The sequence below is a fragment of the Hemitrygon akajei genome, chromosome 1 (genome assembly GCF_048418815.1).
Source record: "Hemitrygon akajei chromosome 1, sHemAka1.3, whole genome shotgun sequence".
In the NCBI taxonomy this organism is placed as follows: Eukaryota; Metazoa; Chordata; class Chondrichthyes; order Myliobatiformes; family Dasyatidae; genus Hemitrygon; species Hemitrygon akajei.
The window spans coordinates 115,965,308-115,983,269 of record NC_133124.1 but is presented as its reverse complement, the minus strand read 5'-3'; the positions used below and the strand labels follow the sequence as shown (position 1 = coordinate 115,983,269).

Here is a 17,962-nt window from a genome sequence, read left to right as displayed (position 1 = left end):
GGTCACTGAACTGCAAGGAAGATGTAAATAAAATTGAAAGAATACAGAGAAAACTTACATGGATGTGCTGGGAAAGGGGAACCTGAGTTATAAGGAAAGATTAAATGGGTGAGGACTTTATAACTTGGAACGTAGAAGATTAAGGGGATGTTTGATAGAGGTATACAAAATTATAAGGGGTATAATGCAAGCAGGCTTTTTCCACCGACTACAACTAGAGATCATGGGTAAGGATGAAAGGTGAAAACTTTAAGGGGAATAGGAGTGGAAACCTCTTCACTCAGAGGGTCATGAGAATGTGAAACAAGCTGCCTGTATAAGTGGTGCATGTGAGCTCAGTTTCAATGTTAAAGAGAAGTTTGGATAGGTACATGGATAGCAAGGGTACGGAGGGCTTTGGTCTGGGTGCAGGTTGATGAGCTTTGGCAGTTTAAATAGCTTGGCAGAAACTAGATGGGCCAAATGGCCAGTTTCTGTGCTGCACTTTTTTATGACTCTAAACCTAACTGAATAGGACACTTTTGGCACTTTTCTAAGCACCCTTCGTCCTTGAGCAGAGCATCCCAGACATCACCCTTCAATTCCAGTGAGCCATTGGGCACAGACGGTGGATTAAACATTCTACAGTGTACTTGAAGTTCTATGTACAGTGCTGATCTTCCTGTTAAGGGAATGATGTAGTTAAACTGGAGAGAGTGCAGAAAATATTTACGAGGATCCTGACAGAATTAGAGGGCCCGAATTACAGGGAGAGATTGGTCTTTATTCCTTGGGACGTAGGAGAATGAGGGCCAATTTTTTAGAAGCGTTAAAAAATTATGACAGGCATAGATAATGTGGATGGTAACAGTCTCTTCCCCAAGGAAAGGGAGTCTAAAACTATGGAGCAGAGATTCATGGCAAGGGGGGAAAGATTTAAAAGAGAACAGAGTGGTAACTTTTTCACCCAGAGGGTGGTGAGTATATGGAATAAGCTGCCAGAGGAAGTGGTACATCGGTATTATTTAAGAAATACTTGGATAGATATATCCATTTAAGAAAACAGTTGCGCATCAACCATTCAATTGTGGGTCTGAAACTTAGTTTGTTGTTTCTTTTTACGCCCTGTGGTGCATTGGACAGCATTTTTGCTATTTCAATAGTATTTGACTGTGTCTACAAGGCTGAGTTGCTAGCTTGATGCTCAACCCAGCATGGATGAAAGCATTCAAGGAGATGGCCTGATTTGGATTCAGGACCATTCACCTTGAAGTCTGATGCTGATGCCATTGCACCATCAGCCAGCAAGGTCTGAAACTTATTGGTCAGAAAATCTCCCTCTCCCAAGAGAATTGGTGAATCAGATTAATTTTAAATTAATCTAGATATTTTCACATTCACCATTATTGATACTATTTTTTTAAATTTCAGATTTTTTCGGTTGGTGAGCAGTCGTTGTCATCGATGCATCAAGTCACTGGTTGGAACTGGGCCCTATGACTGTCACCAGTTAATCCATAACGCAAAATGAAAATTAATTAATTGACTTTGAGTAAACTGCCCACTTCAAGGACAGAAGAAACAGAAGCTAAAGCAACTTCTTGCAATAATAGCAGGGTCACTTGTCAGTGAGTGAAGCAGATAAACATCTGTGAGGAAATCAGCAGGTCAGGTAGCAGCTATGAAGGGAAGTGAGCTGCTGACATTTCATTAGGGGGCCTTCATCAGGATGACTTAGAAAAAGAAGAAAAGGGCAGAAGTCAAAATAAAAAGGTGGGGTGGAGGAAATAGTACAAGCTGGCAGATTATATGAGGGGGGAAGGCTGGTGGCTGGTAGATTGGTAAAAGGAAGTGATGTGAGAAGCTAGGTGGAGATCGATGGAAGAGGCAAATAGCTGAAGAAGAATGACTCTAATAGAAGAGGTCAGTAGACTATTAAGTAAAGGGGGAGGTAGGGTCCTGATGAAGGGTCTCGGTCCAAAATGTCATCCATTCATTTCCCTCTATAGCCGTTGCCTGATTTGCTGAGTTCCTCCAGCATTTTGTAAATATTGCTTAAGATTTTCAGCATCTGCAAAATCTCCAGTGTTTCAATGAGTAAAAGATAGGTGAATGTGGACTATGAAAATAAAACCCCACATTCGGTAGTCAGGTACTGCAGTGCAGTCACCTAGTGTTATTAAAAGCAGAAAAGACTTGAAAATATCAGTAGGTCAGATCTTACCTTTCTGTTGAAAGGCCATTGGCCTGAAATATTAACTTTTCTTATCTGTATATGCTGACTGACCTATTCAATATCTCTGGCGTTTTCTATTGTTATTTCAAATTTCTTGAATCTGCTTTTATTTAGCTTTTTGTACATTTTAGTACAAACGTTTGTACATGGCGTTTAGAAAAATAGGGGGCTATGGGTAACCCTAGATAATTTCTAAAGTAAGTACATGGTCAGCACAGCATTGTGAGCTGAAGGGCCTGTATTGTGCTGTAGGTCTTCTAAGTTTGTATGTTTCTATTTTGATTGACAGAGAGAATTCATGTTTTTTGGATTTTGGTACCACTGATAATGTGCATGCTTATTGCCAATCCCTAATTGCCCCTGAGAAGGTAATGGTGAACTTCTCTCTTAAGCTGCCACTGTTCTGCTGAATGTGTTCCTGCTGCTGGGGAAGGAGTTCCAGGATTTAGGCCCAGTGACGATGAAAGACAGATGGTGCATCTCCACTTGGTTTTGTGTGTGACTTAGAGAGGAGCCTGGAAATGCTTTTGACCTTCCTGACATTAAAGATCATAATTTTGGGTAGTATTGATGGAATAGCCTATGGGAGTAAATGAGATGTATTTTGCAAATGCTACACATCACAACCCATGTGCTAGTAAAGGGATAAAAGCTTTATTTGTTATTTTAACATCGAAACATACAGTGAGTGGCTTTATTTGCATCAACAATGTAAGTCCGTGGTTGTGCTGGGAACAGCGGTGGACGGAATTGAATGCTTAGATTCAAAGTTCAAAGTAAATTTATTATCAAAGTACATATATTTCACCATATACAACCCTGAGATTCATTTTCTCATGGGCATTCACAGTAAGCACAAAGAAACACAACAGAATCAATGAAAGACTGCACAAAACAAGATGGGCCAACAGCCAATGTGCAAAAGACAATAAACTGTGCAAGTCCAAAAAAGAGAAAAATAATTGAAAAATTAAGCAGTAACTATCAAGAAAATTAAATGAAGAGTCCTTGAAAGTGAGTCCATAGGTTGTGGGAACAGCTCAGTATTGGGGTGAGTGTAGCTGAGTGAAGTTACCCCCTCTGGTTGAAGAGCCTGATGATTGAGGGATAATAACTGTTCCTGAGCCTGGTGGTATGTTCAGAAGATCTGTGCCTTCACTGCCCAGATGTACTGCCTTCCTGATGGCAGCAGCAAGAAGACAGCATGGCCTGGATGGTGGGAGTCTCAGATGATGGATGCTCTTCCCTGTGATAGCACTCCATGTGGATGTGCCCAATGGTGGGGAGGGCTTTACCCGTGATGGACTGGGCCGTATCCACTACATTTTGTGGACTTTTCTGCTCAAGTGCATTGGTGTTTCCATACCAGGCTGTGATGCAACCAAACAATATACTCTACACTACACATTTATAAAAGTCTGTCAATGTTTTAGATAGCATGTCAAATCTTTGCAAACTTCTAAGTAGAAGTAGGGAGCTCTGCATGCTCTGTGCAATGGAACTTATGTGCTGGACCCAGGACAGATCCTCGGAAATGATAATGTCAAGGAAATTAAAATTGCTGACCCTCTCCACCTCTGATCCCCCGATGAGGACTGGCTCATGGAGTTCCCGTTTCCTCCTCCTGTAGTCAATAACCAGATCTTTGGTCTTGCTGACATTGAATGGGAGGTTGTTGTTATGGCACCACTCAGCCAGATTTTCCTTTCTATATGCTGATTTGTCACCATATTTGATTCGGCCAACAACAGTGGTGCCATCAGCAAACTTAAATGTGGCATTAGAGCTGAACTTAGCCTTACAGTCATCAATATAAAGCGATTAGAGCAGGGGGCTAAGCACACAACCTTGTAATTGTGGAAGAGACGTTGTTGCCAATCTGAACTGACTGGGGTCTGCAAGTGAGGAAATGAGGATCCAGTTGGCAAAGAAAAATTAAGGGCTAGGTCTTAGAGCTTATTGAATAATTTTGTTGGTATGTTAGAAATGAATGGTGAGCTGTAGTCAATGAGGACCATTCTGATGTATGCATCTTTATGCCCTGATGGTCTAGTGTTGAGTAAAGAACCAATGAAATAGCATCTGTTGTTGACCAACTGTGATGACAGGTGAATTGGAGTGGATCTAAGTCACTTCTCAGGCAGGAGTTGATAAGTTTCATCACTAACCTCTCAAAACAGAGGATGTTAATGCTGCTGAATGATAGTCATTGAGGCAGGTTATTACGTTCTTCTTGGGCACTGATATAATTACAGCTCACTTGAAGCAGGTGGGCACCTCAGATTGCTGAAGCGAGACACCAGTGAATACTCCAGCCAATTGATTAGCACAGTACTTTAGAACTCAGCAAGGTACCTGATGCACCATCAATAACTCACTCTGAGACGTAAAAGCGGGGTATCGGCTTTTATTGACTGGAAGAAGGAACGAGCAGTGAGTGACCACCATACTACATCCTGGAGACTGAGAGGCCGGGCTCAGACCTCCATCACCTTTATACAGGGGTCTGTGGGAGGAGCCACAGGAGCAGTCATCAGGGGGCGTGTCCAGACAGGTATATGTAGTTCACCACATTCACCCCCCCTTTGTTTTAAAAAGAGTCCCCATATGGCGAAGTTCCTTACAAGTATATTTACAGGTTAAGTCTATCAGGTGGTCAAATCTGTCGCTGCGATCTACGTAGTACCGGCTGTGATTGCACAGGTGCCGGTGGTGCTTGCACCGGAGACGGAGGTTGTGCTGATTCCAGCCTAACTGGAGGTGTCAGCTCACTAGGCGTCAGTGATCCCTCACGCGTGTGCGAGGCGCCTGGAATATACGCGTACGAGATTCCCGGTATATGAGTGTCGTAAGGGGTCAGTGTAGGGCTTGGTGTGCGCGGTGTCACCTCGGGTACAGGGTTCTTAGTTACCGTGGAGTGTTCGGGGTAGTGGTCTGCTGCTCCTGCGGGCACCAGATCGCGGATGGAGACCGTGTCCTCCCGCCCATCAGGTAAGACCACGTAGGCATACTGGGGGTTCGCATGTAGAAGGTGAACCCTCTCGACCAGCGGGGAGTATTTATTGCTCCTCACATGTTTCCGGAGCAGCACTGGCCCTGGGGACATCAGCCAAACTGGTAGGGTGATCCCAGTGACAGACTTCCTGGGAAAAGAGAATAGGCGTTCGTGAGGGGTGGCATTGGTGGACGTACATAACAGGGAGCGGATAGAGTGGAGTGCCTCAGGGAGGACCTCCTGCCATCGAGAGACCGGCAACCCTTTTGACTTAAGGGCTAAAAGTGTGGCCTTCCACACTGTGGCAGTACCCCTCTGGGCTGGATGCTTTCCAAAGTTTGTCCTCCTGAGAGATGCTCTCACATCAAGCCTCAAAGACTGAAATGACAGGATCGTTGAGGGCTGTGGGAGTTCATCAAAGTGCCTTCATGTTTTGCTGGCCAGCGCAAGCATAAAGGCTTTGAACTCATCTGAGAGCGAAACCTTGTTGTTACCTATGTCACTTGGTTTCACTTGTAAGAGGTGATAGCATTCAAGGCTGACACACCTATTGAGCATCCTTCAGTTTGGTCTGGAATTGCCAAAGCATGTAAGATGGCTTTCAGGAGATCATATCTGGACCTCTTGTCACCAGTCCTGAACACCCTTAGCAGATTACGGATTTGTTGGTTCATCCCTGAGCTTTCAGTTAGGAAAAACTCGGAATGATTTTGTGAGGTCACACTCATCTAGGACAGTTTTATTTATAAAGTCTGTGACAACCGTGGCAATCAGCTCCTCCAATGAGCCCTTGAACACAGCCCAATCCACTGACTTGAGGCAATTCCATAGCCACTCCTTTAACTCCAGCTTTTTGTTCTTCTTATCTCCAGAGTTTTGCTTCTGCCTGTACACAGGTAGAAGGAGGATAGCCAGATGATCTGATTTGCTGAAATACTGTCTCAGGATTGGACGGTAGACATTTCTAATCATAATAAAACAGTGGACGAGATGGGCCCCCTTGTGGTGCAGGTGGTATGCTAACCAGGCAGGGATTTTCTCAGACGAACCTGATTGAAGTCCCTGGCAATGAGTTGAAAGACATTGTGGTAGGCTGTTTCTTGTTTGCTGATTGTGGTACTCAGTACCTTGGTGATGTGAAAACTGCGGTCAGGATCATGAAGGAGCACACCCTCGGTAAGTAGAACAGTCAGCACCGAATCATTAGACCTTCCAGGTCAGGGGAACCAGAGTACAACAAGGCCTCTACATTTGACTACTACAAAGAGATACAACCTCCCCCCCCCCACCCCATCTTTGCCCTCTTCGAATCAGATTGGTAGTACTTGATTGATGTATTACCAATCAAGTGGGCTTCTTTAACCTGCGTGGTATTGAAGAAGCTGCACTCATTCAGGCAGGTGGACAGTATTCCGTCACTCTCCTGACTTTAAGATGGTGAGAACGTTCGGTATGTTAGGAAGTGAATCACTCTGTGATTGGTCCAATTGGATTTCCGGCCAACTGTGATACCCAGGTATTAATAGTGGAACTCGGCGATGGCAGTATGTTTGGATTTCAAGAGTAGGTGGTTAGACTCTTGTTGGAAGTTGTCATTGTCTGGCACTTCTGTATGACATTTGCTGCTTGCCATTATACAGCCCTCGTGTCTAAGCGTAATAAAAGGCAAGAACTAATGTCTAGCTCTTGCTGCAGGTGAGCTGTTGCATTTGCTGAGATGTGAGAATGGAACTGAACTTTGCAATATCATCAGAGAACTTCTCAGTTCTAACCTTATGATGGAAGGAAGATATGTACTTTCCTGGGAAATTCCTACAGTGATGTCCTGTAGCTGGGATGGTGGATCTACAACAACCTCAACCATTATGCAAAGGAATCTCCAAGGATTGAACCTTTTCCCTTTGACGCCCATTGACTTCACTTTTACTAGGGTATTACAGCACCACCATGTCATATGATTTCAAGGACAGTTACTCTCAGTGGAATTTAGCTTTTTGGTACATGTTTGGACCAGAACCATGATAAATTCTGGAGATGATTTATCCTGGAAAATTCTAAAGTGGGGAGAGACGAGAGACTGCGGGTACTGGAATCTGAACAGCACGGAAGATGCTGCAGGAATTCAGTGAATCGGGCAGCATCAAAGAAGGGAAATAGGCCATCAATGTTTCAGAATGAGAAGCTTCATCTCGCATACATTCTAAACTGTTCATTGGTGAGCCTATCCTTGAAGAGTAAGTGATAATTAATGGTGGAGTGACACATCGAGTCCCTATTTAGAACAGGGAAAACCTGGGTAATTTCCAATATTGTCAGGCAGATTCCAGTGTTTAAAAACAGACTGGAACAGTTTGCCTAGAGGCAAAGCTTGTTCTGGATCTCAATCTGCAGTACTATAGCTTTGAAATTATCTGGTCCCACAAGGTTCCCAGCATTCAATCCTTCTGACTTTCATCTCCACCACGTAGGTTACAGAAACCACTAACAGCCCATTAGAACATAGAATATAGAATATTAGAATGCAGTACAGGGACTTCAGCCCATAATGTTGTGCGACCATCATGGGATGCAAAGTACAGAGAAGCCTAGATTAGTTCTAGAACAACTGAATAACATAGGGAGGAAATGATAGATGGGCAAGAGTCAGAGGGATTAGACCAGGCCACTGTTGAAATGAGCCAAAGGTTTTATTGGAGCAATGCTCCAAGTTAGATTGGTTAGAGTTGAAAGCATATCCTGTCTTTGTCCAGTTGACGAGATTCGCAGTGAGTTAGCTTGGATTGTTTTCTCTGGAGAATCGGAAGCTGATCGGAATCCCAACATAAGTTTATAAAATTAAGAGAGATATAGAAAATCAGAAACATTTCCCCAGGGTAGAAATGTATGGTACTTCAGGTCACGTTTAATGGAGATAGGTGCGGCAAGTTTCTTGCAGAGTTGCCAGGAATGGGCTGGAAGGGTTGGTCATAGGAGAACACAGGATGGTGGCATTAAAGGTAGGTACATGCCTATGGAGAACATGGAGGTATGTGGACCATCTGCAGCAGAAGGGACGTTGTTTAATTTTGCATCGTGTTCAGTACAGACATCATGAGCTGAAAGGCCTGTGCCTGTGCTGTACTGTTCTATGTTCCATGGACGCATGGAAATGGGGGTCTGAACTCCCTATTTCAATGCTGTATGACTCTCTCACTCTCTGGCCACACAGACTAGATATAGGGAGAATGCTCCCCTTGACTGGGGAGTCCAGGGGTGGTCACAGTCTGAGGATACTGTTCTGCAATTTGGAACTGAGATCAGGAGAATTTCTCCACCCAGAGAGTGATGAACATTGCCAATGAAGGCCCCTGTTAAGTACATTTAATTGTGTCATGATTGCAAAGGGAAGCAAATATATAAGGAGAAGATAGGTACAGGGGACTAAGTGGATGATCAGCCAACATCCCACTAAATAACAGAGCAGATCTGATGGGCCAAATAGCTTTCTCCTTCCACAAACAAGAGAAAATCTGCAGCTGAAGGAAATCTGAGCAACACACACAAAATGCTGGAGTAACTCAGCCGGCCAGGCAGCATCTACAGAAAAGAGTACAGTCGATGTTTCAGGCTGAAACCCTGAAAGGAAACCCTGTCCTGCCAAAGAGTTTTGGCCCGAAACGTCAACTGTACTTTTTTCGTAGATGCTGCCTGGCCTGCTGAGTTCCTCCAGCATTTTGTGTGTGTTTTTTTGGATTTCTCCTTCCCCAGTTTTCTGTGTTTCTAAATTAATGAATATTACTAACCTGTGAAGTTACCGTCATTTGGTCTAATCCAATGGATTGTTCTCCTCCACTGAAATGAATGGGTTTGTTGTTGCATCCAGCTGGAGTAGATTCCTCACGTCAATGCTGGAGAAATGCCCACAACTTCATGTGCTACTGTTGGCCCCTGGGAGGTTGTAGTTGAGGCAACGCACATGAAAAGCTGACAACAATCACTCATTTTGTCTAAATGTCCTGAACTTGTGAACACTCACATGGCAAAATGCCAGCCCTTCTTGTATTATCACATATCACTTGGCAATAAATTTTGTTTGATGGCACAGAATATTTTGCCGCATCGTAATATAAGTTTATGATCTGGAATGCATCACCTGGATTCAATAAGAAGCTTCAAAAATAAGCTGGATAAACACTTCAACAGAATTATGTGGAACTGTGGGCAAAGACAACGAGTGGGAATATTTGCACCAGTTTTTTTTCCAAGAACCAGCACAAGCTCAGTAGGCTGAATGGCCTCTTTCTGTACTGCAATATTCTAGAAGGCAGCTGCTTCCAGTTAGGAAAGCTATCAGTAAGAATCATAAATCAATACACTGTATGATCACTCAATTAGGTACACCTGCTCAGTAATGCAAAAATTTAATCAGCCAATCTGTGACAGCAACTCAAGGCATAAAATGCACACAAACATGATCAAGAGGTTCAGTTGTTGGTCAGACCCAACATCAGAATGTGGAAGAAATGTGATGTGAGTGAGTGATGGTGCCAGACGGGGCGGTTTGAGAATCTCGGAAGCTGGTGATCTCCTAAGACTTTCAGACAACAGAGTCTAGAGTTTACAGAGAATGATGTGAAAAACATCCAGAGAATGGCAGCGCTGTTGGCTAAGCACCCTGTTAACGAGAGAGCTCAGAGGAGAACGGCCAGAATGTTTCAAGCAGACAAGAAGGTGACAGTAACACAAATAACCAAGCATTACAACAGTAGTTTGCAGCAGAGCACTTCTGAGCACACAACATGCCAAACCTGGAAGTGGATTTTGCTACAGCAGCAGAAGAGCATACCAGATTCCACTCCTGTACCTAATAAAGTGGCCACTGAGCGTATTCCTTTGAAAATTCATATAATTAGTCTTGCAACCTTTCTACAAAGTGAGTAGTACAATCAATTGGATTTTATTTCTGTCACAAAGTTCGCCTGGTTCTCAACCAATTCAGACTCTCAGTTCCCATTCAAATCAAATGTGTTGGTAAAAGACACAATATGCTGCCTCATTCTATTCAGATGAAACTGAGGGAGATTGAAGGTGAATGGACTGATATTTGGTATTAGAGATGAATCTGCTACCCGTTCCAGAGACCAGTGCAAACTCTGCTTACATCATTAAAAATAAAAGTGACAGGAGTCATTTGAGCATGTTTGTGGCATTGAAGACAGCCTACAACCACACCATTTAGGAGCTGGACTTGACATTTTGAGAAACTGCATGGGATATTCTGACATTTATCCACTCACTTGCTTCAAGGCATGAAGAACAATTCACAGTGACTTAAATATCATTACAGTGTTTATTAAGCCTGTTATTGCAAAAAAGATCCATAATGGTAGTAACATCTTTATGAAACATAAAAAGAGACATTGTTTTTTTTTCATTTTCTCAGTGTTGTGCTTGGAAAATCTAAATATATATTTTTATCATACAAATGATTTGTTTTCTCTTGTTAATTTTAATAAATAAGTGCACGGGTTATTAAGACGCATCCACATATTCCGTCACCATCAGGGGAATCCAGCTGGCTTCAAAAAAGTCTCAGATTTTATTTTGTCTTAAAAAAGAGTTGGTCTCACTAATGTGGCGGAAATTTAAAGTTGTGAGTTCAGGGGAAATGTACAAAGCAGTCAGTAAGATAGCAAGGAAGTACTGTGCACTTGCAAAGGGGCGAGAGTGATGAGTGTACCAACAATGGGTAAAATTTAAACACAGTAGAATCTACAATCAGTGTTTTAAGTTATCACATTTAAATATTTTACATATGTACATATCTTCCCAGAAAGGGGCAGTGCAGCATTACATTTCTTCAACTTTTTTTTATATAAACTAAAAAGATCAAGTAAGGAAACACGTCTTGTACCTGAACATATATACAGCAGATACCATTGCATCGTGGTAGTGAGGGTAAATATACAACATGCCCTGGTAGGGAGAGGGTAACAAGGAGACCCTCTGCCACCTTTGAGATCTAAAATGGGAACAGGGTCGGTCGGGAGGTGAAAGAGAATCGAATACTACTTGCAGACACTCTCAGTCGCATGGTAAGGGGGTGAATATAAAATTCAGACTGGCTAATTATTCTTATCATTGAGATGGGAGATAGGCCAGGAATGTGTTAGAAATAGCAGGGTGGCAGTCTTATTTAACTCAGATACCACATGAAGTTCCCTCTGTCCCGGTTCTGACATAGTTTGGCATCCAGGAGGTATTGGCGAGTCAGGATACAAGCACTTTGCAGGTCAGTATTGTGTTTTATCACTTGTGTAATCCAGGGAAATCCCACCGACTGGAGCTAAAGGGTAGATAAACCTGTTTCCGTCTTTGAAACATGCCATTAAAGACAGGTGATCAGGTGATTAAATAAGTTTATACAAGTTAAACTCCAATAGTCTAGCACATTCAGGATTTTGATGGTATCTTACAGGCAGATTTTCTGGACTATAGAACATTACTCCTAATGATACCCCAAAGCACTTTTTTAACATGTATTACTAGTGTAATACATGTTCAGGCAAGCCCAATAAGCTTAAAGGGAAAGAAAAAATATATATACAGGCACTCTGGGCTCTATCTCCTGCCACTATCCTGCTCATGTTCCTAACCTCTGGTGTTTTGAACATCCAAATAATGGATCTGGGCCACAGCCCCGACCCTTATCCCATCACTCACTGGAATCCCAGCTCCAGCCACTGATCCCACCTACACACTGGGTCCTGCCATTCATATTTTGGACTCATAAGTGAGTCTGATGCTAAACAATCTGGACGCTAGGTTATCAGAGTTTTACTGTACTGGGGCTTAAAAAAAAGATTCAAAAGATGAACTTGTCAGTCTTACAGTTTTGATTCAGTTTCAATGAAGTACAGAGATGATTTTAATTGTTACCTTCCCTTTTATCCTTTGCCGTTCCTGCAGTTGCTCCTATTATTGCTACTTGTCTATCCTGATGGAAAACTTGATGGACAGATGTGTGCAGACACACAAAAGAACCTATTTGGACTGGTGTGTCAGCTCATCTTTATCAAGTCTTGTACGGGTATATTTTGCAGGCACGCTTCATTACCCCAGAATGGTACGCCTGAAATGTTTGACGGTTCTGCCGTCTCTTCTTTCCACTTCAAGCCTGCATACATTGTTAGGAAGCCTTCCAGGGTGAGTTATGGAGAAGCTTCGGCCAATTGAGATTACCTTCCGCAAGAGAATGAATCGATGCCTTGAAGGGAAACTATAGATATTATTGTCCCAGTTCAGCCGGGGGCAAGACAGTCCAGGAAAGGAGGAAACACCTACTGCTTACTGCTGACACAAAGCAGTCACTCCTCAGAGGTGAGACCTCCTATTCACCTGAAGCCTGTGTACAACATGGCCCGAGCACACACACATCTTCCACTTATTTATGGAAGCCTGCTGTGCTGACCCTGACTTATCGAGTGCCACTTACTTTGAAACGCTCAGTTGCAGGGCAAAGTGGGAGAGGCATTCGACAATTGTACAGGATGTTGGTGAGCCTGCACTTGGGAGTATTGTGCTCAGTTTCGGTCACCCTGCTGCAGGAAAGATGTCATTAAGATGGAAAGAACACAAAAGATTTGTGAGGATTTTACCAGGACTCTAGGGAATACTTTACAGGGAGAGGTTGGGCAGACCAAGACTTTATTCATTGTAGTATAGGAGACTTTGTTGGCGTGTGGCCTAGTGGGCAAGGCATCAGACTAGTAACCTGAAGGTCACTGGTTCGAGCCTCAGCTGAGGCAGCGTGTTGTGTCCTTGAGCAAGGCACTTAACAACACATTGCTCTGCGACGTCACCGGTGCCAAGCTGCATGGGTCCTAGTGCCCTTCCCTTGGACAACATCGGTGGCATGGAGAGGGGAAGGCCTGCAGCTTGGGCAACTGCCGGTCTCCCATACAACCCTGCCCAGGCCTGCGCCCTGGAAACTCCAGGCGCAGATCCATGGTCTCTCGAGACCGACGGATGCCACCTTTAATAGGAGACTTTATAGAGATGTATAACTTCATGAGAGGCATAGATAGGGGTAATGCACACAGTCTTTTTCCCAGGATTGGGGTATCAAGGACCTTGGTATAAGCTGAGAGAGGGAAGATTTAATCGGGACCTGACAGGCAACTTTCTAATGCAAAGGGTGATACCTTTATGGAATGGAAGGCAGTGGAAATAGTTGAGACAGGTTCAATAACAACATTTAAAAGGTACTTGGACAGGTCAATGGATAGGAAAGGCTAGAGAGATGTGGGTGAAATGCAGGCAAAAGGGACTAGCTTAGATGGGATGGACCTTGGTCGACATGGGTGAGTTGTGTTGAAGGATCTGTTTCCATGTGGTATCAAATCAACAAGGCCTTACCTAAACTGTGGAATGAACTTGAAAGAAATTCAGTCGAGAAGAAAGATTAAATTGTGGAAAATAAATAGTTATGTTCTATTGGTTGAAGTAGCAGCCAAGAAGCAGGCCCAAGACCACAGGAGTGTTGGTGATCTTCTAAAACTATGGGTTGTGTGGACCTACCATATTATGATAGAGAACTAATACTGCAGAGCTTTATATTCAGTGCATGATGGATTCAACATGTCTTAAAGTCTAGATTATCTTATAGTTACTTCAAGGTACTGACAGTGAGTTGGTCTGCATATGTAACTTGCCATAACAATCCTCAAAGTTGCCTTGTTAATCCAAATTAGAGGTTCAGTCATCCCCATCCACCATATTCTTGAATCCATTCTCTTCCCCTCCCAAACATAAATCCTTGATAAATTGCTCGTCATAAATCCTCAGCCTTGTGGGACAATGCAAAGGAAGAGTGACAGTTTGTTAGAGTCTGGATACAAGAGGGACAGGGCTGTTCAGGGCTATGCTGTAACCTTACCTGCAACAACCCCCCTACCATACACACAGTCCCTACTAAACGTCTGCTGCCTCCAGTGCCTAGTGGGATGAACAATGGGCAGTCAAGCAGGATTCAAGGATGAAAGGATGTGCAATGCCTTTCTATGCAGACATACAGAATGTTGTTTTAGGCTTAGACTCAGTGAATAAGTGTCCTAACAAATTTGTAAACTTCCAGGATTCTGTGCATCCCTGACTTGGGAGAGGTGAAGAACAGCCGGTCCTGTCTGGCAGATTGAACACTTTAACGTACGCAATCAGTCTTCTTTGCTGACACTTATATATCCGTTGATCCACTCCTTACAGTCCTGGGGTACTTGACCCTACACAGTGGTAATGAGTTATGATCCACCATCCATGCTGGTCTTTTTCCGGTGAGGACTGGCCGCCTGTCTGTCCATTGACGCAGACATGTCGTTGTACAGAGCAGCTGTTTTGCATTCATCCACATTCCTTTCCGTATTGAGAAGGGGGAGGGGGTGTGGAAAAAGGTCACACAAGCCCTGAGATTGCAGACACGTACAAGGAGTCCAGAGCACGCTCAGATAAGGAGGACCATGTCCTTCCCTGCCTCGTGAGCACCACCTTCACTCCGAGCAGATTAGCCGGTGCAGCTCCTAATTTATTTGCATTCTCCCATCAAACAACATGTCAATGTAGGTGCTTAGTTTAAAAAAAACACAGGAGAAAAACATGGGGGAAAATAACGTCTTCCTCTCTTATTATCACCTTGCTCCTCCTACCCCCTGTCTCCTGACACACACTCTTACCCCTCTAATGGTGAAAGATCCATCAAATTAACACATCAGTGTACTTGGACATAATCTCCAGAGTTCAGTACAGCGCTCTATATCTGTTCGTAGAGGAGCCCAACATGATTTATCGATGCAAACCTAATAGCATCAATATGAATCTAACTAAAAATCAATATTTCATTACCAAATTGTTAGTGAGAATGAAGAAGAATTGCTGGAGTCAGAACATTTCTCTGGGGTAGGAGCATCTGGAGTTCAATGTGACAGAAAGAGTGATGCATGACTGAGGGGCAAGCAGAGGGCATCAGGAGGACAGGCCACAAAGTGGGCACAATCTCGAAGAAGCTTGTTCCGCATCTTCTTTCTGTGTAAGAGAGAGAACAGAAAAAAACCACATGTCAAAAAATGAGAGATTGTTAAGGAGAAGAGTTGCACCCAAAAGAAATAATTATCCGGGTAGTATTTCACCAATAACTTGCAAAGTTGCAATTATTTTTAAAAACAATACCACATACTTTCGAGATGCAGGCATTAAATTCAGTAATTTTTGTTTCTTCTTGACGTGATTTCTCTCTGCATTAAGTATTGATAATTATAAAACATCCATTTACTCAGGAAAATAATATGCTTTATTACTGTGCAATTATCACCAACAGGATGACTTCAATTCCTCAGTCTTTTAAACCCCAATTGACAGAATACCTCAGGGATCTAGAGTATAAGAATAGAGAAGTTGTGCTGCAACAATACAGTGGGGTATATTGAATTGGAAGGTGAGATAAACATTTCTTGGTGTCACAACGTTCACACAAGCCAATGGATAAGAGTACCAGGGAGACACGGGAGACCACAGACACTGAAGTCACTCAGTGGGTCGAGCAGCAGTTTTGGTGGGAAAGGAGGACTGAGTCGAAACACTGCGTCAGGACTGAGAGGGGAGATGGGGAATGATGAGACAAGAGCCTGAGGTGATTGGTGGACTGAGGAAGGGTGAAAGATGACGGGTCGGGGAGGGGAGCAAGGGTGGAGTTGGGAGGTAGCGGCACGTGAATTACATGTGGAAACAGACAAAGAGAGACAGAAAAGGAGAGGAAGATGGAAAAAGTTTGGGAGGAGGGGTGGGTTGGAGACAGCTGCTGCAGGGAGATGAGCAGGAACACAAAGGGTAACCAGTGATGGACCCGGATAAATAAAGGAAGTGATAATGGGAACCATTAGGAGAGAGGTAGATGGCAGGTGGGACCAGAACCAGATGAAGGACATGGGTGGTCACTTTCCAGCTGGACACCACTTCATGTCCATGTGGTTTGGATGCTGCCTGATGATTCATACTGAAGTAGGCCTTTGTCGTTAAGGGGGTTGCCAGTCAGACTGGAGCTGGCAGATCCTTAGCCACTTACCCTTGATGGAAGATCTGTTTCAGACCTTAAAGCACTACCATTCTGCCCCAAAAGCAAGTCACTAGCTCTTCACTTTAAACCCATCACAACCCCAACAGCCAAGTCCAATCCTCCAAACCAAATCAAGGTCCTGAGTACGACGCAATCACTTTTGTCCAGGAAGCTGCAGATGATAGTGGGCACAGCCCTCCTCATCATTGACAGCTCGACAGAAAGTGCTGCCTCCAGGAGGAGGCATCAGTCACCACAATCTTTACCATCCAGATCTCTTCTCACTACTACCCTCAGGCAGGAGTTTCTGAAGCCCAAAGTCCCACACCACCAGGTTCAGCAACAGCTACTCTCCAATGACCATCAGGTATTGAATTGACCGGTAAAACCTTAATCACTACAGCCAGCAACCGAACATTACAGACACCTCTTGCACTATTCTGGAATTGTCTCTCTGGATTTTTTGTACTAAGTTTCTGCACAATCTTGTTCTGACTATGATGACATTCTATTGATCTGCAATTTCCCTACCATGATTTCTAACCAATATATATCCTGTTGCGTCATTTAATAAATTTCCTTGCTATCTACAACTCTACCAATTCTCATGTCATCTGCAAACCTACTGCACCAGCTACCATCTATTTCTTCATCCAGATTATTGATCTATATCACAAAGAACAGAGGTTGCAGCACTGATCCTTGCAGAACACCATTGGTCATAGACTTCCAGTCCAACAAACTCACTACTACTGCTGTCTGTTTTCTTTGATGAAGCCAATGAATCCAATTTACCAATTCACCATGGACCCCATGTGATCTAACCTGGATCAGCCTACCACGAAGGGCTTGTCAAGTGCTTTACTGAAGTTTGTGGTGACAACATTTACTGTCCTACTCACATCAATCATTTTCACCATCTCCTCAATAACCTCTAGCAAATTTGTGAGAAAGGACCTCTCACACATTAAGCCATGCTGACTACTAGTAATAAATTATTGCTTTTCCAAATGCTCGTAATTCATGTCAATAAGAGCAGTCTTCAATAATTTCACTCCCACTAATGTACGGCTTGTCAGCCTATAATTTCTTGGTTTGTCTCTGTTGCCCTTCCTAAACAAAGGAACAAAGTTGCTATTCTCCAGTCTTCCAGTCTCAGTCATTGTCCCAGCAATCTTTCCCTTCCCTCTCTCAGAGGAGCCACAGAGGAGCAACTATGTGATTACTTTGAGTTGATGGACGGGGCCATGTTCAAGGATTCATCAGAGGACCTGAATGAATATTCCATGGTTGTCAAAGACTTTATAGAATCAGTCTTAGAAACAATCATTCCCACAAAATCATTCAGTCTTCCCCAACCAGAAGCAATCAAGAGATCCACAACTTGCTAAGGGCCAGATCAGTAGTGACCAAGTAAAGGACAAAAGATACAGGTAAGACCTTTGGAAAGCTATCTTACATGCAAAGTGGTAATTCTGGACACTAGAATTACACTGAACAGCTATGGCAGGGCTTGACTGATATCACCTCTAACAAAGTGAAGCCAAGCGACATAAGTGAAAACAACCTTTCGCTCCCATATGAGCTCAACACATTTTTTACTCACTTTGACCATCAAAACAGGGAGGGAACTTCAGTAACTCCCACAGCTCCTGGCGACTCTGTGATC

General features: G+C 43.4%; 1 protein-coding gene across 1 annotated transcript in view; it reads right to left on the bottom strand.

Moving 5' to 3' along the window:
• Window positions 1-10,123: 10,123 nt before the first annotated feature.
• tshz1 (teashirt zinc finger homeobox 1) overlaps window positions 10,124-17,962 on the bottom strand; it is a 232,088-nt gene continuing 224,249 nt past the window's right edge. Inside the window, exon 3 of the mRNA XM_073050550.1 lies at window positions 10,124-15,266. The gene's annotated coding sequence lies outside the window, so the exon portion shown is untranslated. The remainder of the gene's footprint in view (window positions 15,267-17,962) is intronic.